The sequence below is a fragment of the Sander lucioperca genome, chromosome 1 (assembly GCF_008315115.2).
Source record: "Sander lucioperca isolate FBNREF2018 chromosome 1, SLUC_FBN_1.2, whole genome shotgun sequence".
Lineage (NCBI taxonomy): Eukaryota > Metazoa > Chordata > Actinopteri > Perciformes > Percidae > Sander > Sander lucioperca.
Genome location: NC_050173.1, coordinates 37,247,357 through 37,274,648, shown reverse-complemented (window position 1 = coordinate 37,274,648; position 27,292 = coordinate 37,247,357). Strand labels below are relative to the sequence as shown.

Sequence of the window (27,292 nt, the reverse complement as noted above, 5' to 3'; positions counted from 1 at the left end):
GCTATTCAAATTCACAGCGAAAGTGGTGTCGACTTTGCTTCTAGAGGACATTTAAAAACATATTCTGTTGACCAAAGTGCTGCACAACTTCAGTAAACAGATGAACACATAAAAGACAATAGAAACATAAGGACACAAGGACAAGAGGAACGACGCAGGAAGACAAAGCACTGATGATGCAGTATTGATCTCAATTGGATTTGAAGGCCAAGGAGAAGAGATGGGTTTTCAACCTAGATTGGCTCTTAAATCACCTAGTCATAACATAGCATTCCAATGAACACACTGTAAATCCACATTCACAAGCATTTGAGATCTGTTTGCATAAAAACAATTTCATTAAGGAGTTTCAGCTGTGATTATAACGTAAGCGTAAGGTAAGCTGTGAATAAGGTTTAATGGGGACTGTTGCAAAGCCTGATGAATGAAGCTCAGCTGCAGTTTTAGTCTCTCAGAATGCACACAGTTAACCACACTAATTACACAATATGAAAGTGTAGTTAAGTGAAGGCCCTCTTTATTAGGCTTAAATATAATCATTTCATCAAATGTTTAAAACCCCTGATTGTCCCTCACAACAGTGCATTTGTGATCTGTTTATAATAGCCTATAAGTAAACTTTGTTTTATAGGCTTCACTTCTTTCAAGAAGAGTTTATTGTTAATGGTCATGTCACACCAGCACTTATATTTCTTTCCATTACTTTATTGGATCGCAATCACGACCATGGAAATCAAATAAAGGTTGTGAAGTAGCTTTAATAGCCCTGCGGTAATTTATTAAGTGAGAAATGCAAGATCAACCACATCCCTGCAGAAAAACAATTCTTCTAACCAGCCTATTCAGCATTTAAGGAACTTTGCATTGCCTCTTCATTCATTACTTTTATCCAGCCTCATAAAAGACCCTGCTCTTAACAGTTTGTTATTTTAGTATCTTAGTAGAATGTGTGTTTGTTTTTTTTTTAAATAAAGGAAATTCCTAGATAACGCAATTTAAAATGGTCCCTAGGACCAAGCTCCCCTATGGAGAATGATTCCTTTTAATAGGATGATGTTTGTGAGAGACACTGAGGTGTGTGTGTGTGTGTGTGTGTGTGTGTGTGGGGGGGGGGGGGGCTTTTTTGATGACCTGTCAAAGACGGCAGAGCAGAAGGGCAGAGCAGAGTTGGGAGGCATAAATCTTCGCTGGGCTCCTTCTCATGTATGTGCCCTTGGTTACCTAGTAACTCTCCTCTCCATCTCCAATCGGCGCTCCCGAATATTCAGCCGGGATCGCGCCGCGCGCTCCCGCGAAGCTCGTGTTGAGCCGAAGAGTCCAGGCAAAAGCATCAAAACGCACCAGGACTAGGAGGAGAGCTTTCCGCTGGAAAAAAAAACAACCCAGTAACATGGAAGAAATCCATTAAAATGAGAGCGGAGTGAGGATGGTGAGAGACGGTACCGCTTCACAGGAAGGTCATTCCCGAAACACATAAGCAGTGCGCACACTACACGGATATTTGGAGTATACGCGACTGCAAGTGAAGACCCCGAAACAGTGAAACATTGTCCCGGCTTTCTATTTTCAGAAAAGCAAGGTATGGAGGGATTTACATCTCGACAAGGCAGGTGAGTCATTTCATGATAGTTGATGAGCCGCTGTGTGCGTGGTGAGTGAGTTATAGTGGGGATGCAGGGGAGACGGGCACGTCGGGCTACTTGGACTCAAATTATACGACAAGTATTCTTTTCTGTAAAGATAAAGAGTGGTATTTTTGTGATGCTACATCGACGCAGCGCAGTACACCGGCACGAAGCACGTATACTTCCAAAACGCATTTGGATCTTTGTGACTTAAACGGACTACCCCGAATCTCAGGCATAGGCAGGCATTTGGGCGCTGGATAATTGTGTGTGTATGTGTGTGTGTGTGTGTGTGTGTGTGTGTGTGTGTGTGTGTGTGTGTGTGTGTGCGTGTGTGTGTGTGTGTGTGTGTGTGTGTTTTACCCACAGTGCCGTATGTAACATGCAGAAAATAAATAATGTGATAATTGTTAAGGGCACTTGTTACTTGGGTATAAAGACATCTTGTGTGCGTGGAGCAGTGACGCGCAGTGTCTCTCTCTCTCTCTCTCTCTTTCTCTTTCTGTCTCTGTTATTTCTCTCCCTTTAACGCAAATGAAATAGCCCGGTGACTTGCTTTAGGCAAATGAAATTGCAAGCTCTGAAGTTTAACGGAAATTAAACAGAAGCATTAATGAATCAAATCAACCAGGATGACATAATATCTAAGATTTTGTTTTTATAATGCCAATGGGATCTGGCACCAATTTGTAGCAAGCTATGTCCATCTGTTGTGGAGCAGGATGATCTGCCACAAGCATATGGGGATCCCCATTTTCCCTTTTTTTACGTTTTGCACATGAATTGATTCTTTTGGATGTTACTGGATGAATAAAGCTCGCTCAATTTGGATGCTTAATTATAACGCTTAAGGTCCAATGGGAGTTTGCCTGGTCAATTATGGATATTTCCTTCTCAAGGGTATAACTTAAATGAAAATCTTTTATTAATTTGATGCTTCTATGTGTTATTTTCAGGGCTACTTATCACATCAAATTCTTTCTCCTATCGTATAAATCTACCTCTTTTCGTCATTGATCTTCTGACCTTTTCCATGACTCTGCTAAATTCTTGTAGTAAACAACCTCACTTTCCCATCTCTGCAATTCCAGTGACAGCTATAGAAACCACATGCACAAACTGCTTGTGGAAGGCGAGAGTATGAATTCAAAGCACTGTGATGATCCTGCAGGCCCCGTGTGTCTACTTTCTTACTATCTTGAAATTCCTGGACACATGGCAGACGCTTAAAGATAAATAGTGTCACAATGCTAGAGAGAATAATTAACTGTGAGAGCTGAATCCCAAAAAGGGAAGAGGTAGTGAAAATGTCAAGCAATTGTTGTCATGGTGATAGGTTGAATAAGCAATGTGTCCCTGAAACCAAGCATTTAGGAAATGATCCAGAATTTTATTTGGCGTGCAAACCACACTATTGATGAAAACAGCCCTTAATGGGTGATAATAACGCAAACGCATAGAATTCCTAGTTTTTGTTGCACGCATTTAAAGACCACCCTATGAAATTGCAATTGCAGGCAAATTGCGTTCATTTATATTGTATGTGTGTCTTCATCATGAGAAGGATTATGCTGCTGCTGCGGCTGCTGGTGAATCCTCTCTCTGGCCCTTTAGAGCTTGTATTCCAGTCCAGCAGAGTGCTATTTTTAAAGTTTCCTGCTGTGTTAATATCCATTCTTAAGTCATTTTCTTTCTAAAATGTTCTTGGCTTGTGCTTGAGGTGTGCAGCAATCATGGCAGCTAAAAACAGAGTTTTCTGTTTCAGCTGTTGGGGAATAATCACCAAGAACGCTGCTCCCTCAATGTGTTCATTAGCTGGACGTATCTTGGACTTTGGGCCTTTGGGCCATGGAGAAGTGGTCGACAATCACTGACATGTGCACAAACTAATGCACAGCATTTCAAAGTGCAACATTGAGTCTATTGTTTACCCTGCGAGTCTCAGGACTGCTCAAGAAAAGTTCCATGAGACTCTCTGTCTGCTGAAAAGGTCAGCAAGGCTTTGTCCTGACCTAAAGTGAATACACCTGAGTACGTCTTGGCCTGACTTAACATGGATGAGCCGCTCATTGGCCCGAGAGGCCTCTTGTTCTTTAGCCTTCAGCTCCTCTTTCCGCGTGCTCCCGTTATTGCTCTCACATCCAGCCCCGTGGACGGGAGGTGTGCGGGCGCCCGTGCTCCTCTGTGTATATGCAGAGGTGTGTTGTTTCACATATGAGAAAGGCTGTGGAAGGTTATTTTTGTTTTCTAATATTCTTCATTGTGTTTGACGTGTTGTCTTGGAGCAGCAGGAGCAGAAGCTGAATAATTTCCCAAATGGATACCTCTGACCTTCTGAAAATATGTCCTATCGCTGCCTATCCCACACCCAAATAAAAGCCTGTCATTGTTCTAGCACTGCTTTCACTGCATCGCAATGTCATACACAGGAAAAGAAAAGAGTAGTTGTGGAGAACTTGCATTTGATGTATATTAGTTGTCACTACATTACTAAGCAAACAAGATACACATTGACATTGGCCTTGATGTCTGATGCTCTTAAAGACACTGTAGAAATATCTTACAAAGCAGACTTCTTATAGACTAGACATGTTCTGATACTATTTTTTCGATACCAGTGCGTTTAATATATATATAACTATTTTTTTTTAACAGCTGTACACTAAAGGATTCAAGATCCTTGAGGTTTTTAATTAGCCTGAACAACAGAACAACAGAGCTCTGAAACCTGTTGGGGCTGTACTTTAAACCCAAGTCAAACTGTGTATCCTGACGTGTCAACTCGGGGTGTGCGATATGACGATAGTAGATTGTGAACAATTAAAATGTCTCCACGATATCTGCCTCTACAGATACATTGTTAGTATTGTGCTACAGTGCACATTCTATCAGTTGCAACTCTAAAGGGCCGTCCACACCAAGAACGATAACTATAACGATAACTATAAATACATAGTTTTAAAAATCGTTCTAACTCAAGTGGATGGTGGAGCCCACACCACAACTATAACGACAACAGCAGTGGAGAACGATATCGTTGGGATCACTTTCAGAGCGATTTGATGAACGATAGAAACACTGACAGCCAATAAAAATCCATCTGAATTTACAACATTACACTGTGGCCAGATTTGTTTCACACAGGTGGTTACACAGGAGGACTTTTCCCCTCGGTGGGGCTACAATCCTTTAGCTCTGTGTATTTTTGTATTTTTAAACATCAGTACTTTGAAAGTATTTCTCATGTCACAGAAACCACTGAGAGTGAATCTTGTGTTTTAGATGTGATTACCATACTGTCTGTATTTTTGTTCCGGTGCTCTGCACAGATCTGACACCGCCCGCCCGCCCGCTCTCATCCCCGGCTCTCTGCAGCACTGTGCGCCTGCTGTTTCCTGGTGTCGGCGCCCCGGCGACTTTTTTGGTTCATAAAATGTACCCAAATTCAGAAATATGTAGGATATTACTACAGACATTCCTGTAATCGTACGTTGCAATATCTGCTGTGATGCATTATTATCAGCTGGAGCGTGCAGTGCATGCTTGACGTCGCTGTTTGCAGAACGTTATCGTTTAACAGTGTGGATGCTCACATCGTTATAGTTATGGTTATAGTTCTTGTTCTTGGTGTGGATGGCCCTTTAGGCTCCAGTGTTTCCCCTGCTATATAAAAATCTTCCCAAACGCAACAAACTCGCCATCTCTCCTTTAAGCAGCCAGAGTCGGGGACGAGCGAGGATTATGGATTGAACACCCCCAGACATCGCCACCGCTAAGCACTCTGTTATTGGTTATTGATCGTTTGACAACTTGTGGTTTCTGTACTGTTCAGTTAGTTTCGAAATAGTCTTAAAAGCCAACATGAAAAGAATCGTGATAAGTTCGTGGATCGTGATCCTGCCTAAAAAACAATCGTGATATGATCTTTTTGTCACATCTCCCTCCCCTTGTGTCAACTGAGCTGCTTCCTATTCTAGCTTTCTACACACATTGTACAGATGTACAGTGACTAATGAAACAGGATAAACTTGTCTAGTCATATTTGCTCAGGAGGATGCGCTTTCATCATCATTAAATCACATCTTTTGTGATAGAATTACTGAAAAACATTTTCATTTTTTAATATTACCCAAAACTAGTGACAATTCACTAGATACACGTGTCATATTTGTTTTCAAAATTAATAAGACATATTTGTTAAATCTGTGAAAAGATGAAAGAGTCTTTGTTTGACTAACAAAATGGTTTTGGCCTGAGGCACAAAGATACGCCTCAAGTCTCCTGCACATAACGTGTTTAACAGAGATTTTACATTGTTCATGGCCCAAAAACATCTCCCCTGACTAACAGGTTTTCTTGCCAAAGACCAATGTCTGCTTAGTAAACAAGATTATTTTGGACATCGCCATTCTAACTACAAAGCAGATGTCACACAGTATGTCTTCACTCACTGTCTGCCAGAAGTGATCTGTTTATTAATTATTTATTAATTAGAAAATGTACACTCAATAATACACAGACAGAGGACAAAGCCTGCTGAGTTTAAATCAGGGACCCGAATATACAGAAGCAGTGGGGAGCTATTTTCGACTGTTTTCCTTTTTAAAGGAGACTTTTTAAAAATGCATCGCGTTGAGAGAGACAGCGAAAGGTGGAAGACTGCCATGATAAGAAGAGAGGCTCTCGGATGCAAAGTTGTACTTTACACTTACAGTGCATAAGCTTAGTTTGGGATGAAGCTCAGTTAATTCATTCATGTGGAACATGCAAACCACATGAATGACCTTTTCAACTCTGGCGTACTGGAATCAATCCACTGAAGCAGTGTATGCAAGTTTGTTTGCATTCCGTTGATTTTACTTTGTGAAAGTGTCACACTTATTTGGAGACTGTGATTTTGCATTCAGTGATATTATTTGCTTTCCACTTGCACATACGGTACGATATGACAACTAACGCTCAGATTAATTTATACATTTCTGTGGTCCTGCTGCACTTTGTGTCCTCTAAAAGTCCACATCTGCACTTGCCAGCTCATTTGAATTTTGTCATTCTGTCCTTACTTTGTAGCTGACAGGGGTGAAGCCCTGCCCGTTTGTTTTTGAAAAGTTCACCTTAATCCATGATTCAAATTGCATTTTATTCCACTTAATCCACCCTGAGAATAGACAGACAAGTGACAGGGAATCAACACTTTTTAATCCCGGGGATGAACGTTACTGTTCAGGTAAAGTGGATGTGGCAGAGTGTGCCTTTTCCCCCATTAATTCCCCAGCTTCTTATCCAACCAAGCAATCGCTAAGCTCCTTTCTCTCCTCATTTTCTTAACATGGATTGAGTATTGTGTGGGGCTGGCAGGACAGAAGTGAGGGCCCGTCTAATTCATGGGGTAAATTAGTGAAGATAAGGCCTGAGTCAGTACCTCCAGCCTACCATAGATCCCCCGGGGGCAGGCTCTTAAGGAGCTTAGTAAAAGCCTGTCGTATGAAGACATGACATGGAGCTGGCTAAATGGCCTACGTTGGAGTGTCTTCCATCAACCTAATATTCGTATATGGGTCACTGTCGTTCAAGCTTTAATCCCATTCAATTTATCCATTTTTGGTTTTTAATTCACAGTTTTAGGAAAATAATGTAAGAAAGGGGAAAGAGGGTGTATTAGTGAGGCTCTAATGCATTGCGCACTAAACTGACAAAACACATAGGCCCACTCATAAGACCATGTTGTGTAAAAGTCTGTGCCACCAAATCAATAATAAATAAGAACAAGGAAGAACTCCTTCAGAGTCACTGGGTCACATACACTGGGGGAACAATTAGCGGCGTACTCTGGCACGTTTTGTTCTTTTTCTTTTTTCAGCTGTGCACATTTCCTTTAATTTTACTCTGGGGTCCAGCAGCATGTCTGTACAGCTGTTGAGAATTTACAGACAACGGTCGCAAAATCTTTCTCAGCCAGAGCTATACAAAAAGGCCGTGTCAGGTCCTGGTGATGTATGTGGGGCCACATAAAGTTGAAAGCATGATGACAGATAGGACACCAGTCTTGCGGGTGTGTGTTAACCTCATAATGCTGACAGATTACAGATTTAAATATTTTAAATCTCACAGAGCACATGCTGCTGGTGATGAAGAGAGTGGAAATGACTGCAGTAATGCAAGAGATTAATAGAGATCCTTCCTCACTCTCTCTCTCTCACACACACACACACACACACACACACACACACACACACACACACACAAACTCCTCTGAAACTATTTGGCCATTGTATACTCACAGACCCATGCGCCACAAGTAGACTCTTGAATTAAAGTTTCTTTATACTCTTTTGTATAGTCGCTTCTTTTCTCTCTCCTCTTGCCTGTTTTACTTGCACACACACACACACACACACACACACACACACACACACACACACACACACACACACACACACACACACACACACACACCAATAAACACGGGCAAACAAATATGGAAGGTTTTTGATTATATCTACTGTAGATTTAGCCAAATCAGTGCTGACATTGAGTCCAGCGTCTGTGTCATGCTGCTTTATCTTTCATTCTTTCTCAAGGCGAATTGTAAATAATGTAGAAGCGTTTATTTCTATCCTTTTTTTTTTTTTAAATCTGCTTTAAGGCAGACTCTCCACCGCAATTTTCTGGCTGACTGAGATATTGCCTATTTAGGTTTTATTTTTCCATCTCACTATTTTAGCTACTGAGGATCCTGGAGACCAATTAAAAATATGATGTGTATCATAAATGTAAAGCACAGGATTGCAATGTGTCAGTCAGCCAAAGGGTCATTGCTTTGTCCCTGTGTGGACTATGTTGTTTTTTACACAGGGCCGTAGCCAGAGGTTTTTGAAATACTGAGGCAATGAGTCCAAATTCTCCCACTGCAACCTGCACCCTCTTAGAAAGTTTTGACAAAACGTTTTATTATTTTCTTCTGCATTTTCTTTATTCTTTTGAGTATTTTCATCTTTTTGAATGTTGTTTCAATACCTTTTTCCTAGTGCCATGGGTACAATTGGTGGAGAAATACTAACTTAGCTGTTTAATTCATCAATTTTTAGAATATCAACTCCAAAAACAAATACTGCCTTATCAGCCTTAAATAAATCACGTGTAATTTATGTGTAATTGGAAAATGTAAACTAAGGTTTTAGAAACCCCCAATTCCACAAAACAATAGGTAGGACATGTCCTCATTACGTCTCTAGCTTTACTGATGCTCACATTTCCTCCCACATTCCACATACATGCAAAATAGACTGACTGGAGACTGAATTGCCTGCAGGTATGAATGTGAGTGTGAGTGGATGTCTGTGTGTTAGCCCTATATGAATGTCCACCGTGTCCTGTGGTAGTTGTAGTCTCCAGTAACCTTAATAGGGACACGTGAGTAAAACAATATATGGATCAGTGAATAGTAAGCATCCAAATCTAATCAGAGTCTTTTAATAGAACTGTGTTGTACAATATGGAAGCTTTTTTAATGTGCCTTTATGACATTGTTGCTTTGGGATTGGTTTATTTTGGTGCTTACATGTAGACCTGCTCCTGACTGTAGTCTATTAATATCTTGCCAGCTTGGCAATGCTTCCCAATAGCCTTTGAGGACAGAGAAATTCCTCCATCAAACTCGGGGCCCATCTGTGCTCATATTCCTCCCAAAAGGAGCCATCCTCCACAATTATAGCGTTCTTCCAATGATACCATAATCATGCCATCACTCTGTGTAAGAACAGGCTCCAGGAAATTGGCTTGCTATTAATCTGACAAAATTACCAAGAAAGGAAATTAGACTGGGGAGGGTTTTTTTCTGGCATTGATTGTGTTTTAAAGGCAAGATGCACACGTTGCATGGCTCTTGGAGTTTAAATAATAGAACATTTAGCTTATTGATTACTTTAAATATGTGAGCGTACATGTCAAGCTTTAAAACCCATGCTCAAAAAAGTTTATTTGACCTAATATGTTCTCTTTGAGGTGCTGCAGTTCATTACATTGATACGGATCCAGATTCACCTGAAAATCTGGGTCACTACAGAAATAGCCTTGTGGCTTACTCTCCCAAGACGGCAGCTCTGATAAATTGGTGGCTGTAGGTCACTATGACAATGGTTTGAGTGAGAAAGTGAAGATGAGAGCATGAGCTTGAGATTTTGATGAGGTTCTTGGTAGTACTTAATCTATAAAAAGTTTTGTTTCTGAGGAGTTTGATGATGTGGGCGAACACATAAGACTAGGCGTTTTTTCTGATCCTTTAAGTAGCACAGATTTGAGGGTTTGTGTTCAAAATCCATAATCGCATATTATTTGTAGAATGCTCTTACTATGTGGGATGCAATTTGAACCATGATTATTGGTATACTGTATTTCCATGGGCTAAAAGTACTTGTGACATTTTAAATACAACTTGCTATATTTTTTGGGGAATCCTGCAAAGTGACACGTGTTTTGTCTCTTGAGTCACCACAACAGGAAGGCAGATTTGGGACGAGAGACTCTAGAGTTGTAGTTTCTCTCATAAATCCTTTCAGCTGTGCCCACTGTGAATTTCGACCGGGTTTAAGTACAGGTGTTGAATGACATAATAGTGGTGGGCAGTTCAGTCCTGACGCTAAAGAGTGAAATGAACTGTTGGATAGAAATGGTTCTCTGAGAGTAGCAGGAACGGAGCGGGGATCAGAGAGGATAAGAGCAAGGACAGAAGGAAGAGTAGAGATTGAAAGAAAACAAGAGGAAAATGGTTAGGTAGGAGAAAGGTAAGCCTGGATAAGCCGTTTGACAAGTGAGCTCTGGGCTGGAGAAAGCCAGTCAATGAAAAATCTGCCAAGTTTGTTTTATTCATGCTGTTGACAACTACGGCTTCACCATCCATTTTTTTTACAGCCATACACAAACAAGGAGAATATAAATGCTACCAAATTCTATTCCGCATTCCCTCTTTAATGGGAAGATGTTTTGATTGAGGCAGATCTCTCTGCCATGTTGAATATGACTAAATGATTCAAGCTTTTCTGACACCCCAGAATTTACTGGCATTCTCATCTCTTATTCTCTTTAATCATATCCTCTTTCTGTCCAAACCTGCTTCACACACATTGCATGCATGCATTTAAAATTCTACAGAAGCCCCAACTCCAAAGCAAACAGCGACAATAAGCATTTATTGTTGAAGCTTTTTGGTAGCCTGGCACCAAGTAATATGTTAACTAATGGGATGTCGAATGGAGTTATTTGCTATTGCTGCTGAAGAATAACAATTCACCAAACAGGATATTGAATATACATTCTTTGAGCCTCTTGATTTGTATGACCAAGACATCTCCCAAGTCTACATCTGAAATAAATTATTGAAAGGAAGACCTATCATCTATTTTACAGTGCAAAAGGCATCAGCACTGTAAAATATATTTTAGCAAGACTGTCAAACTGCCACACATAATTTTACTTGATAGTTGATGATTGGCTGTAGAAAAAATACCAAAAGGAAAGTCATAATCCAGAATGCACTTTTACACGCTGCACCCAAAGACTCCTCAGGGTTGATTCTAATGATACCCATGTGATTTACCCAGCAGATCCATGATCAGTGGGTAAAAAGGAATCCAGACCTGACCTAATAAGCCATATATTTGCCTTTGTTTCCCACTGTGCTTTTGGAATGAAGACATTAGGAACTATGAATGAGGAAACCTTATCACAAGAGACGTCGGAAGTGTGACATATTTCCTGGGGGATAATTGTGCTTTATGTCTCGTTGGCCCACTTTTCCTTCATATTGATGCTTTGCTGCACATGAATGACAAACAGCTGCATCCCATGTAAAGGTCTTTTTTAGTCAAATCCATTAGCAAAGGTTCAGAGCAAAGGACTTGAGAGCAGAATATCCTCCATTTAGGAAATGTTTACTGTTTGTGTTTAATTATTCGGCACAGTGTGAAAGGACTTGTCGAATTGGGTTAAAATGAAGATCCTCAGTTTCCCTTTTAATCTGAGACTTGCACCCAATACCCACGCAAAAACACAAACGCTGTTGAAGATAAAAAGCGAGCAATACAGTAGAGCATGGATATAGTGGTGAATGGCTCATAGAGGATATTTATGTAATCTTGGGGCACCAGGGCTGACTCAAACCCGACTCAGAGCCGCTGTTGCAGAGAGAGGCCCAAGGACAGTAGCACATTTTCTAAATCCCTGGTAGACACAGAAAGTTAAGACAAGCAGTGTTGCAATAAAACAAAGCCCAACCCATTTATCTGAGCATCCCACACAACCCCTGGCCCAGATTTACAGCCCCTGGCATCCAGAGCTTCCAAATCTTCTGGCAGCCACTGCCGCAGATATTGATAGGAAGAGCGAGAATCCCACCAAGGAATTCTGAGCTGGAGGGGCTAACTTCCCAAAACATGAGCTGTCCCTTAATGGTTTAGAATCAAACACCAAAAGTGTATGATATAAAATGTTATGTACTATAATCACATTGTAAATTGGGATAAATTGTCTCCCATTGATTTTTGCTCTTTCTCTGAACTTGTCTAGTAAGTATCTTTTGATATGTGGTATTAAGAGTTTATAGATTGTTTGATAAAGTCAGGTCTTTGATGAGCATTTGTACCCTCCGGAGACGGAACACAGCCGCTATTCCATCAAGAGCAAAATGCCTGTTTAAAAACAAATAAAAACAGACCCTTTCTCATCATTAGATCTAAAGCACTTAATCCTTCACAGAGTCGGCTCGCCTCTTCCACAGAAAACCTTTTCTTTGTATCCATCACATATGGATTTCCTTCATGGAGAATGTCTGCATACCAAGTTGCAGATGCTTACCACTGGAGTCTTCGCCATCATGACCCTCTTTAGGTCACCCCAAGGGTGTGTACACAGATACTTTTTAAATTATTCACAAGATCAAAAAGAAAAGATTCTAGCGCTGAGACAGAAAAGACAATTTGTTGTATTAACAAATGCTTTTGTTCCTGAAAACTTAAAGCATTTCAGTTTGCTTCTGCCATACAGACAAGCTTTGAATAAATAGCCGGATTCTATTCCTCCTGAGTGAAGAATTTCAACTGATTTATCTCACCATTTTTTCACTGCCAACTCATAAAACATGAAAAGGATAATACAAATCACCCACACGCACACACACACACACACACACACACACACACACATAAACTGGAACTGAGACACACCTACACAGGCCAGTATTTATAATAGCCAGGCTTTCTGTTCACCACAGGGGTAAATATTGGTACTAGTTGACGTGCCATTGTGGCTCTGGGGGCTTTGCTTTTAGTGGGTATAAAAAATGCGGGAAGGCCTTGTAGTCACATGAAATTTTACAGCAGGCATGGAGGCACTTTCATTGTTGCGTTTGCTTCTCTCAGAAGCTCCAAGGCTCTTCAGCTAGAAAACAACAATGGCCTCGTTGTTCCGTCTCATCTGCGTCCATGCCTGGTAAAAGGAACATAAAAGTCTCTTCCCCCTGCGAGCCCCTGCTATAGTTGCACTGGTATCGGCACAGTTCAGGCACAGAGGAATAGTTTTTCAAAGTGTCACCGTTTAGGGCATGGTTTGGATGTCAGCAGCTAAATGAATTAATAATGCACCCTCAAGTTGTAGTGGGATCTGATCTGATATGACTTTTCACTCAAGGTAGCTAACATCCAGATGTTCGAGGAAAACCCTTTTTTTTCCCCCTCAGGTTGCTAATGAAACATGGAGCAGGGAGGATGTTTACACTCGTTCCACCGACAAAAACATTGCGAGGAATCATGAAACGAGGCAAATGAGAGAAGTTGTTTCGTCAGAGCGAAATTGATTCAGAAATGTTGCACCATGTGTAAGTCTGGATGCATAATCACGGGGAGTATGAGTACATATACTGTGTCTACAGTATGTGTTGTCATTGTTCTGGGCTCTTTTGCTGCAAAGTAGGCCCAGAATAGGAAGAGAGATACAGTAGCTCACAGTGTGTGCTGTGTGCAGTTTTTGAGGAAGTGCAGACAACCCGAGGCCAAATTGCCTGCAGTGTTTGGACATGGCCTACTTCTAAGTGTGCAGTCATTAATGTGTTCTTCTACTCTGTTTAAAGTACACAAATGGGATTTTAATTCACGCCCAGAGATCCGTATGCAGAGTGTCTGTACTGTGTATTTCCATCCCACTAAATTCAGTGCTGTAGTATACAGTATACATACAGTAGTGTATATACAAGCGGTGTAAATCACACATTTTATCACAATACAATATTGATTCTTAGGACAACGATACATTTACTGATATCACAAAGTCTACCACGATACAATTTTGATTCGATTCAATTCAGGGGCCTGAGATCGATACAAGGCGATATATAAGCCCATTTAACACAATCAGTTACATTTATATACTGTACAGTATATTTACAACAAAAACAACTAAAATATGACTTGACAATTTTATTACTAAGCTATTCCAGACAATTACATTAAAAACAAACTACTCTTTTTAATAAAAAAGAATAAATATAAAGTGGAAATTTCAAAATAAAGGCGCATCTTAAAGATGGCAATATCTGAATCGTTGAGGATTGAAGCGATATATCGATCCAGATCGATGCATCGTTACACCCCTAGTATATACAGTACATATGATACAATGTCATGGATGTTTAGACAGTGGTGACATCCTGTATGTGTGGCGCCTTGCTGTATAACCTTGAGTACCCTCAGTAAGCCGCAGCGTCTGAGGATGTGTGTGTGTGTGTGTGTGTGTGTGTGTGTGTGTGTGTGTGTGTGTGTGTGTGTTTTGTACCGTAGTGGCCTACTCTTGTCTCATGGACTTTGTAGTGCATGTGTGTGTTTGAATAATGTCCTGCAGGAGACACTCTAAGTGCAACGTCTAGGACTCAGGCGTCAGCAGTAATATCAGGGCAACCTCTCCTCTTTGTGCATTGGCATGGGGGATATTACAGCATTAGAACTCATGAATTATAGCCATAGTGTTAGCTCAATGTCATGGGACATACAGTAGAAGTGTTGCTGGTACCACCAAGGCACCAGACAAAAGCTAGAAAAGGAGAAATGTGGATTATGGAATGTGTTTTAAGTATATCCCTGTGCATAGTGTTTTTGGACTCTTGTGATAAATTTAAGCCAATTTCACTGAATAATGCTGTATTGCATTAGGATGCCACATTTGTCACAAACTGTTGTGAGCTTAAGGCTGCTCTCCTGTTTGATCTGAAGGCTGCTGTGCTATCACAGTGCCAGGTCCGACTCAGTATTCTGTATCATAGTAAAAGGATCTGTGTGTTTCCCAAAGACAGGAGCAAGAAAAAAAATAGAAACCGGTGCAATAACAAAAGATGCATTACCTAATAGATTTGGCAGAAATACAGAGTTCAGGGCGGTCTGATAAAGCTGGGTTACAGTACTTTAATCAATCACTAAGAACACGAGCCAATTTAGGAAGAAGCCTGACATTCAAGATAGGCTTTCAGACAGGATTAGAAATAGTGAATGGAGAGTAGACATATCTGCCAGGGCGAGCCGAAAGGACTGTTGTCAGGGGACAGTGTTCCCTCCTCCATGTGTGATATTGAGGCATGTCTCTGTCTCACCCACTCACACAACCAATCCCACCCCCCTTTTATATTTGAAAAGTCACATCCTGTCTTACTGGCCTTGCCCCTCAGTTACATGAATGCAGATGAGTATTAGTAACAAGACAGCATTGGTCGCCTCTGTTGTTTACTCTCTCTCCCTTCAAGAAAAGGCACTGTCATTTAAAATGTCCCTCGGAGCTCATCATCATCTGGAGTCTCCGGTCTTACTAATAATATCTAGAATATTAATGTGAACATGCAATGAGCAGAGGCTGCTTCTCTAAACAGACAACTGGGAGAATCACTGGAGGAAAAACAGCTGCTTTCTTTGCCTACAGGACATCGTTCTGGTGTTGTTTTTTTTAACCTAGCTGCAACAAAAATGCTGCCTGTTTATCTTATCTTGAACACTCAAATATCTGGACACCACAATCTAAGTTGAAATTTAAGGATAAATCTGACTCTATCCTCAAATTTTGAGATGAATGTATCTATTTTCCGAAGCTTAAGGATTCCCTGAAGGGACAACCTAGCCTTTAGCTCCAGCCCAGCAGCCTGGGATCAATGGGGGAAACAGACAGGGGCTGTGATGCTGCTGGATAACTCTGGTGATTGATATCACCTCACTAATCCCTCCACATCTCCTCTAAATCCACCTGGCTGTTGCTCTGAATGAGCCTGTAATGTGATGACTTAAGTAAATGCTCAAAACCACATTTACATTTCCGATTGTCATATTATTATTCAAATTTAGATTATTTATTATTGAAATGAAAGCAGTCAGGATTATATTTTTATTATATTTCTTATTAACATTCTTAGATCTGTATTCAGGCTTTCTGATGCTATACAATATCCCGTGTTTAAGATCGGATTACATTTCACAGCAAATATTTCTCTTAAATGTCAAATAGTGTATGCCACATAGTACTTCTGTGCTATTTATTTCTTAAACACCTCTTATTAATGGCTGATAGAGGCCATGTGGCGCGGCATGTGTTTGTTTGGTCTTTGTTTACGCTGAAGATGAAGGTCACCCCCTCATTAGTGCAGCAGCATCTTTTTTGATGTTGTGATATACATAGTAATCAAGTGGGGCTCACTTCGCTGTTTACTGTTGACCTTTACTTAAAAGCACATCACTGTTGGGTCGCTTTGAAACTTAATTATGCTCCCATGAAACTCCAGGCATCATGTACAGTGGACAGACCTCATTTAATCTGTTGTCATTAGGCCGCAGTAACCCTGTGCTCCCTCTGTAAATAGGGCCCACACCATAATGTTTATGAATCCATTATGCCTTTTTTTCTATGTAAGAAAATAGACGCTGAGGGTTTTGGTGTGTCAAACTCACCGTGTACATCCCAGCTTTCAGCTGTGTATTGAGAAATCCTGCTTGTCACACAACAATACAGTTTGGCACCTCTCACTTCTCTGCAACTGCCATGCATTTGCATGTCAATAGCATCAGTCTACCACTGTGCTTTCGGCATTAGTGAATACTCTGAAAGGAAGCCAGGTAGTGGAGGTCTTTGAAAAGAAACATCAGAATAATGTGTTCGGTGTTGCTGCCTTCATTAACACGTTATTTTCTCAAAATCCATCTTAGCTTATTTGATCATCAATCCCAATTGATTAATTTAGAAGTACAACTCAGGACAGTTTTAAAAGTAGATGCAGCATTTTAAAGCACATCCTCAAGGGAAAAGGCAACACACTGTGATACTTTTAGATCAGATCAAATTAATTAATTCCCGTTCTTACACTGAGTTTAACACCATATTTTACCTGAATGTGGAATATCTCTGTTTTTGCACATTACTGTAACTGCTGCAAATGCTAAGGCACCTAATGCATTATTAGCTCATTAATTTTATGGGCAGCATCTGGGTCATGTCTCTGCTTGGTATATGTATTGTTCTGTGGAGCCCTTTCAAACCAAATGATAAAGTTGATCTTTCATTTTTCCCTGGGAACTGCAGCCTACTTACCTTAAATTAAAGCCGTTATTTTACTTAATAGGCCATGGAAAGATTCATTTTCTCAGCATACTTACAGTACATACTGTACATGCTAGCACACACACATAAGCACACAAATGCACAAGGCTATTACATTTTGCAGTCAAGGCCCAACAGCTTTCATTTTGTTGTTAAAAAATAAAAAAGGAACTAAATTAATTCACATTCTTTTGGACAAGTTGATCTGAATTTTTAATCTCCGTCTGCAGAAACATAATTCACAATACAGTGGATGAAAGTGGTGAATTACATGCACTCAGTGCAAGGCTTCACTGCTTTTTGAAATGGTGCATAGCTAAGTGTTGTCCTCAGGATGATCAGCACTTCAAAGGCCTGGCGTTGTATGGTTTATGAGGATACTTCTGTTTGTGTTTTAGTTTCTGTAATGGGGGGGGCGGGGGGTGGGTGTCAGGGACATTACAATTGCAATAATTCATTTTCTGTATTCCTAGCAGTATATGTCCACCAAATTGTCACATTACTGCATGTAAATTACCCACATAATCCCAGTTTTAGATACATACTTTGTGCTATTCACTGCACAGGCAATCTAAATCACGTTATCATGAGATCCATTCCTCTGGCCCGGAGGAACTCTTTTGTTCTGTTTAAATAATTGCCCTCCAATGTGGGTTACTCTTAGTTGCATATCTGCATTTGATATCGGCTCTGCAAATGATTATTCAGGCCAAGGACAACTGCATGCTCTCTTTAACCCAGAGTAAAAGGGTCAATACTAGCCATAGGAGCTGATCCATCTAAGATTTTGTAATGCCGTGCCAATGAACTTGGAGCCCTGATTGTGAGAGATCAACTCTCTGTTGTAATTACCAGCCAGACCTCAATTAACTCACAGTAAACCCTCAGTTCAACTCTATGTGTTTTTTCAAGTGTTAATAGCTGCCTTAAGAAAAATGTTTCCCCCACTCCCATCCCTGTCAATTCTTTGCTGCTGTCAATTCAGCTGATCCACTTGGATCAATGTTCAATGCGCTGCATATTGTCAGATACATTACTTAAAATTACATACTTTAAGCATTAAATACAGAGTTTAAATAAGAAATAAGCCATTAATCCCAAATGGGATACTCTCATTAATCTCAAACCATAATCAATCAATGTAAATGTTAAGCGAGTTTTCTTCTCAGGCAGTAACTCTAGATAACTGGTGGGGAGCTCCATGACAACCAGCATTTCGACCAAGGAGTACAGCAGGAGTAATACACAGCAGTTCACATTTGAAGTCATTGTCATAAACTTTGATTTGCTTTATATACGTATAGTGCCATGCCAGCGCTGTTCAGGTTCCTTGCACTTGCCTGAATTTTATTAGGGATGCATCCCAGAAGGCTAAAAATCCATCCTCCTTTCAACTGTAAGCCAGAAATTGATGTTAGTGCTGCCATGTTATACGTGCTGTCCTCACAGTGGAGGAGATGAGAGGAGCTGCTTGAAATATCTGCTGAATTTTCCTTGGTATGCTCGAGTGTATCCTCTCTAGGAATTCAATCATGTTTCACATGTGCTCACCAAGTCCAATCAAATGTGTTGCCACTTTACAGATGTGGGATGATATGACCAACAACTAGGAAACACAACATTTAGTAATGCGTACATGGAATATCTGATTCAGCTGGTCACTGATACTTGTGTGATAATACATGATGAAAATGCTCTTTTGGATAATTAGCTGGTCATGATGCTGAAACACAAAGAAGCCATTGAAATTCTGGACTACTCTTCTTTTCTTTTATTATTTTCCCCATCTAGCCTCTTGAGCAATAGTTTTGTAAAAGTGGTGTCAAAGACAAAGAACAGAAAAGGAAAACAAGACTACGTAAGTACAGCCATCCTAGTGCCTCTGTGAGGCTTTACTTTAGGCAAAGCGGTATTTTGAGTTAAATGCTATAACTCAGTATGCTAATGCATGTTAGCAAACTAACATTTGCTAAAGCACTAAACACAAAGTACAGCTGAGGCTGATGAGAATGTCATTAGCTTTGCAGGTATTTGGACATAAATCATAAAAGCACATACAAATATTGGACAAATCTGATTTTTGACCTGATGATCATGCTAGATAAAAAGTCAATGATCACTCAAGTTATTACAGTCCATACTGTGGGGAACACAAATTTCAGTACCACATTTTCATGGCAATCCATCCAATAGTTCAAGATATTTCACTAAAACATTTTATTGACCAGACTGGCATTGCCACTCCGAGAGCCACACTTGTAGTGTGGCTAAAAAAACTAAAACACCAACATTCATAGTATATGTTTGTGTTATACTAATGCTGAGAGCTAGGCTGAGTATCGGTACCGAAATAACCCAGTACCAAAAAGTATCGAAACCAGTCAAAGAGTACCTGCATTTAAACCATTTCTTTTAATCAATATTTTAATTGAGAAAGGCACAAGATTAACAACATTACACATCACAGTTTTAGCCCTTTCTTTTCTTTTTTTTCAGCCCCCCTATCCCTTAACACACACACATACAATGTAAGACAATCCAAAACTAAAACCAGAAAGTGTACCCCCCATCCTCCCACCCCGGATCTCTCCCCCCAAAAACAAAACAAAAAACTAGAGACGATGATGCTGCACCCTTTCTTTGATTAAAGTGTTTATTTCATCCCATGCCCGGATTGTTTTAATGCTGGCGCCATGTATTCGGGCCACGGACCACTCCATCGAAACAATTTCAAGAAATGAGTTGGCCCATTGCTGCCAGGTTAAGGTATGTGTCGGCTGCCATCTCAAGGCCAACATCTTAGCTGCCGTGAGGCCAGCCCATAAGATGCGTCTCTGCTGTACAGACAAATCTAAACAGGAGTCATCATTTAGTAGGAGCAAAATCGGAGAGACTATAATCCTAATTTACCTGCATTTAAACCATTAACCATTTTGTGCCCAGGTCTTTAAAAAAAAGACAATTTGTATGGTTCATTTGGATGGAAAGGAGTGGTGATGGCATTTTACGCAACTGAATGCTTCCATTCACATGAAGGGGATCAAATGAAGTAGGAAAAAAGGTATCAAATGAAGTACTCTGTTGGTATCAGTATCACTTTAAGGGTACTTGTATCGTCATTTTTTAATCGATACCCAGCCCTACTGAGAAACAAAATTATGTAACAACATAGGAAATGGTCTGTAATGGATGGTTTGAGATGCATAGAATAAACAAAATTGCACTATTTTATGTAGACTTTCCTTTTTTTATGGTCAATGGTATGGTTATTTCTGCAGACACAACTCAGAGGCCATCCTTGACTTGTGCTCATTCGTTAGCAGCACTTTGGAGCTGTGTTGGCAGGGTGATAGAAATTGCCTACAAAACACTTTGTCAAGAGAACAGATCCTACCCTGCAAACGGCATCCGTGAGAGGGTGGATAATGAGTATGCCATGTGTAAAGCCTTGATGTGTTTACATACGACTAGATTAGAGACGGACCCAATACTTGCCCCTGCGGTTTCTCAAAGAATCCCTGTGGGCTACTTGAGCGATTAGCTACTTTGAGTATTTTTCAGTAGGAGAGTCTAGTGGGACTCTGCAGTGGATCAATAGGAGTTAGGATGATGAACTGTTGGGGAAATTTCTTTATTTATACTTTTTTAAATGTAAGCTCCCCAGTCCTTTGACTAATATCACTATACCCCCACAAATTGTTTCACATATCGTATTACTGCCTTAACTGCATCTGACACTCAGAAGCATGCACACCCAGTCAAGAGAAAAAGAAGCAATATACTGTAGATGTCGGGATGGGCCCACTGCATCCACTTGCAGCTTACGTCTAGATCAAATCTGCCCCTATCCTTTTAGTCACAAAGAGCAAACAGTTGTTTCAAGCACCGTCAGCAGTTAACAGAATGGCCATTATTTATTTGCTCCGCAGCCACAGTATTCATCTCGACATGTACTCACCTGATATCTGTCTTTATTTGGCCTGCCAAGCTCACCTCTCCATGTTTCCTTGGCCGTTTGGCTGGTAATGATACTCACAGCAACATTTATCCAGCAGCCAGGAGATGGGGTGGAGACACATGGCTTAGCAGGCGGCCACAGCAGCAGCACCTTCATTCCTCACCATCTCCCTTTTGCTCTTTAGAAATATGTCAGCATCACTGCAGTGATTAGCAGTCAAATGTGCTGCATCTTTGTCCTTGATTTAATGCCAAATCTCCTAAGTAATAATGACTGCACAGGCTCTGTGTCTGATGAAAAAAGCAAAGGAAACAAAGAGTGGGCCCTCATCCCTCACCGTTATAGTTGTACTGGTTCCCAGCAGGAGCCTTATGAAGCCACAGTTTGGTTTTGACATTTTTTTTTATGTTGTTTTTGAAACATGCCAATCTCCTTGATTTAATATGGTGGGCTGTTGTTCGTCAAGCCCCAGAGCTTATATACAGAGCATGCCTGCGAGAGGAGACGTGCAGTATGTGTGTACATTCATTATTGATTTCGCTGTATTGAAATCCATGTTTGCCTATGTGAAATAAACACGTGTAAGCAGACAATTTACAGATTTGTTTTCCACATTATTGACACGCAGAGGCCAGATAGCAATCCTATCATAAGCTGAGCCTTCACACTGATGTAGATTGGTATCTTTCTGGAGCACAAATGGAAGTTGAAGACACTAAATTAAGTTTTTTGCCATTGCCTCTTACATTTTAATGAGTTCAGCTGAGGTAACCGCACGGGTACATAGGTTTCTGTCTTCTGCTTCCTGTCTTGTTGCCTGTCTCTTATCATTTCTATAATGGTACTCTCAGCCTTTGTTATAATGTAACAGCACCAGAAGCATTTGTAATCAGTGATTACACTCTCTCAGGTCGGGACAGCTCACTTCATTTAAAGTTAGATGTTCCAGAGGACTAATGCTGCTTTGTGAATGCCATTGTTGCAGTCTAGCTACTATAACAACAGAGTAGGGAGAGTCAGAAACTATCTACTCAGAACTGTTATTGGTTCCTTTTTTAACAGAGTCCATTCAGCCTCTCTCTAAGGGATGTCGGGGCGTAGGAGTACATTTGGCTCTGTGCTCAGACTTTTATTGCGATGCCGAGATCTCTCCGGTGTAGGAGAACAAAGGGTCTTCTACAGTAAGCGTACATGGCTGTGGGCTCAGACCAAAATAAAGAGGTATAAAGTCTATATATGTTCTTCTAAATATGGGATCTGTTTGGGGACATCTCCCATGTTGTACTGTTGGGGTGCTTTTGACTATTGATGAATAGGGATTGGACTGGCAGAATTCAACATGTCCTATTAATCTGGGACCAGAGAATTGGGCAGGGTGGTGTTTAACGGCTTGTACTTGGTGAAGTGCCGTCTTGCATTAAGGGCTAATAACCTCCCTTAGACTCAGCACAGCACCCCTCTCTCCTCTTCCTCCTCCTCCCCTCCCCCCGCCTCCATCACCCCAGTTGTATTTATTATGGGCTGCAAGGCCACGGTGATGAGACGATCAATATTTCTGGGATGATGAGGGAGAACTCATGCAGTCTCTCTCTCTCTCTCTCTCTCTCTCTCTGTTCCTCCCTTGGCAGTGCTTCAGCAGGTAGAGAGATCAAAGCAGAGAGGACCTCTGAGATGCTGTTGGAGGGGAGACTGATGAAGTCCTCTGTGCTGTGTGTCCTCTAAACACACACACTCCATCACACTGTCCTATGTCCTTGCTATGTCCTGATTACAAAGTTTGACCTGATGTATTTTATCTCGACAAGAATTAGTGTTATCACACTTATTCTGCTGCTGTGTGCACAGATCTAACCATAAATGGCCTCAGTTCAACTTGAAATTCAAGTTCAAGTTCAATTCAATTGTATCTATGGGGAATAATAATGAGCCCTTTTTAAAACTTTCTTTCGGGCAGACATCTTTCTCTGTTCAGTGAATCAGTATGTGGAACTCTCTTAATGGATCATAAATGTGATTAGTTTTACGTTCAAACAGTTTTTGCAGATGGATCAGTAGGGCTGGGTATCGTTAAAAAATGTCTATACCAATACCGTGACTTTGATAGAGGTTCCTAAACAATACTTTTTTCGATACCAATTTTATAAAACAAAAAGAAATTACAACAGTATATATTACGGCACAAATCTTTCAATTTATTTTTCAGCTCCTGCTATGTCAGCCCTTTCTCTGTGTGTAGCGTAGAGTTCTTCCTGGGTGTCCCTATGACCTTTAACGTTAGACAGCCAATCCCAAACATTATTAGATCTTGGTAGAAGCATGCTGGGTGCTTATTGGCTCGCTGATGCTGATTTACTCAAGGGGGTAAGTGAACGTCTGGAAAGCGTAGGTCTTATGGCTCCATTTTGATGCTAACAAGCACTCACCCCCTGTTAGCATTCCATTGACTGCCATTCATTTTGACGTCACTTTGACAGCGAATAACTTTACATCTGAATCGTTTAAAGACTTTATTTGTCCATTGTTTATTTCTAAAGAAACACGACAATGTATAAAAGGCTCCATTACCTTGTATCTCATGTTATAGCTCCGTAGCAGACGTTTTTATAAAAATAGGCTAACGATTGTGTCATAACCATACGACTTACTCAGTGGTGTAGTGGTCCCTGGAGAAGTGGGTATACTCTCAGTTTTCACCTTTTTTTTTTTCTAAAGTAGTCCAGAAAAAAGCCCTGTTTTAGAAACAGTGACATGTAAGACTATGATTTAGTTTACCCAAAAATCTGTCATTTCTACTTGCTCACTATTATAAAATGATCATGACTTGATTAGGAGCAGTTTGTAGTTACTACTGGTCACACAAGCAGCCTGGATGAATGTAAAATGTATTTATCATGAGGCAAACATGGTGTTATCTCTTCTCCTCTAAATGTGCAGTCATATTGCCACTGGCAATTTGCCAGTAGTTTAAAATAATGATTGATTTGGAAACCACCTTAAAACTTACCTCAGAATTATGTCTTTGGTCTGCTGCCGTTATTTGGTCTGCTGCCGTTATCGTAGTCAAGTGGCACCTGAGGCTTTTTTTTGTTTTTTTTCACTGGCACCTGAGGTATTAGCGATATTTTCCTCGGCATGACCCGCCCTACTCTGCCTCTGATTGGCTCATCAGTCCTCATGCCTAAAGTTAACCAATCTAATCAGTGAAAGCAGCGAGTCCCAGCCAATTAGAGGCAGAGGAGGGTGGGTCATGGCTTCACTATCCTTGAGGAAAAAATGGGCAATCCGGCTCACAGATATTACTGAATGGTGCGCATCAGGGGGGATTTAGAAGTGGGTATACGCAATGCTGACTGAAAAATAAGTAGGTATACGCCGTATACCAGCGTATACCCTGGACTACACCACTGGACTTACTGTCACATAGTAGAGGAATTACCGTATAGTACAGCAGAAGCTCGCAGGCAGTTTCGACTTACATTAGCTGTTTAAGTTTAATTACTAATGTTAACTAGCATTTTATTTAGCAATAATTAGCCTGTGCCTATGTTGTCTCCTTACATATACCTACGCTCTCCGTCTCTGCAAGATTGGGAATGATTAAGATTTCTCTTGGCACAGCTACCAGAAGACTTCCAACTTTCAGACAGGTTGCTCACGTCACATTTACGTCGTCTCTCTCAGTTGGAGGCTGCTCAGTAATGCTCAGCCATCACCAGAAAAGTGCTTCTAATGGCCTTCACTGGTCTCTGTCCAGAGCAACGGGATCTTTTGGTCCATTCTATATACTGTCTATTGATGTACTCCTTAGGTATTGAAATTAGGTAATGAATGATGAGGCATTTTTTTGATTCTCAATACTTTAGAGGCAATTCGGTCAGTGCCTAAAAAGTATTGAAATTGGTACCCAGCCCTATGGATCAGACATGTAGGCATAAATCATCAGGTGCTTTTTTATGGTACTTTCATTTTCTGGTTCCAGAAGTGTTTTCCCCCATTCTTTGTTCTCATTTAAAAAAAAACTTTTAAACTATATCCTCAATGTTACTGAACATAAAAACAGAGGACTCTCTCGGCTTATGTAACGATCCCATAGGTTTATGTTATAGACATCGGTATTTTAACTTTGTTTCTGAGATATAATGTTTTGTCCGTAATTTTGGCATAGCGGACAGTTCTAAATACTACAATAACCAAGATTTTCCGTCGCTATTGCCATGGAGAAGAGGCAATTCTGAGGCATGAATTGGAGAAGTAGCAAATCGCCGTTACAGTTGAGAACAAAACACAGCGCCATAGTTGCGTTCAACTACAATTAATTCACGTTAATTGTTAAAGGCTTTTTGCCTTTACTGGATAGGACAGCTGAAGACAGGAAAGTGGGAGAGAGAGGTGGTTGACATGCAGTGAAGGGCCGCAGGTCGGAATCAAACCCGGGCCGCTGCAGTAAGGACTGAGCATCGGTACATGTGGTGCACGATGAACCAGGTGAGCTGCCAGGGTGCCCCAAAAGTAAATTAATTTAAGATTCAGATTGTTTTCAGTTTGCAAGACTGTAATCATTAGCTTCCACCCCCAATAGCCACATACTGTACCTGTACATAACATTTTAGGCTTATTAGTTTTACTGATATACCAAAAATAGGTTGGACAACATTTTTATTCATAGAAATGGAGTGGATGTCAATGGGGTGTGCGAAATATTAGAACTACCTCTCAGTATAACGTAAAACAATTCAACAGCACAACAAACTACAGCCTCTGAAATTACCATAAAGTTTAATCAACACCTCTCTAAAACAGTTCTAACAAACGCTGAACATAACCTTCATGTAGGTAGGATTTAATGTATGGCTGTTAGCCTATATTAAACAGAATTAGGTTTAGCTAGGTGTAGTTAATAAACCAGCAACTGAGTGTATTATATGACTGGTTGGGGTGTGTGGTGTTTGTAGGTGTTTTCTTGTTGAGCTGTATGTATTCTTATAAAGGTCCACCTAGGTTTCACTCTAGCTTGGGCTATACATGTTGTGGTACTGTATGTAGCACTGGTCGATGCTATAGTCTTGTCTTGTCTTGTATAAAAACTAAACAGGAATGAACTTTTGACAATATAGTTCATATAGTCTTTGAACTATGACGGCATTAAGGGACAAATCCAGCACAAAATGAACCTAGTTCATTGAAAAAGATAGTTTAGGAAGACAGTACCGTTCACGTATACAGACGGGTGCCATCTTGGGAAAACAGTCACGACCAGTCGAACGACGAACGCCATGCAACCAGTAACATAGCTCAACCACGGCGTTCGACTGGTTCGAATGACGTTGTGACTTGTTTTGTTTTCCCAAGATGGCGCCCGCCTGTATACGTGAACGGTATTGTCTTTATAAGCTATCTTTTTAATAAACTGTCTGTACACTTACAAAGTTCTCAATGCTTCGGTTTACATGTAGGGACCCTCAGTATGCTACCGTGGAAGTGTGGTGCTATTTTAAGCCTTGTTAGTGGTATAGAAATAGTGATTTATTTTTACTTTAGCTGCGCCCCGACGACTAGCGTTATAAGGTAATTAGCGGTTTGCGATAAAACTGGTCACATTCGATTAGCATGAAAACATATCCCAGAGAACGGTTGACTCGGTACACATATGTAACTAACCCCTAGGTTCAATTTGCGGATTTGTCCTCTCGGCTCATACTACAGGGATCCTAGTGAGCAGGGAGGGACTTGTCAGAGTGACTTTTCTGCATTTCAAAGCCTTTGCCAGTCCTTGGCCCCCAGCAGTACATGGCTTTTAGTATATGGATGGCTTTTCATGTATTATCATTCAGCAGGTACTCGCTGTGCTGGAGTCTCGAAGCAGAATTGTCCACCACACACATTTCATTTGCACAAGTATCGTTGAAGGTGAGCTCAGTATTTACAAGATGTACTGTATGTGAGGGTTTCCATGTAGAACTTCCACCGGCAGGCTTCCCGTTGATACACGTCTGCAGCAAATGGGAAAGCTGCCTAGCTATAACAGCACCTCCAGGAACGTCAGGATTGCTTTTTCTCAGTGGTTAGTGGCCCTCCGACGGCTGCTGATATATTA

At 40.7% G+C, this 27,292-nt stretch overlaps 1 protein-coding gene across 2 annotated transcripts in view; it reads left to right on the top strand.

The window, feature by feature from the left end:
* Positions 1 to 1,272: 1,272 nt before the first annotated feature.
* The window catches only part of nlgn3a (neuroligin 3a), a 128,196-nt gene continuing 102,176 nt past the window's right edge, over positions 1,273 to 27,292 (top strand). The window contains exon 1 of one of the 2 annotated variants that reach the window (XM_031319730.2): positions 1,273 to 1,610. The gene's annotated coding sequence lies outside the window, so the exon portion shown is untranslated. The remainder of the gene's footprint in view (positions 1,611 to 27,292) is intronic. The other variant, XM_036003638.1, reaches the window with a different exon arrangement.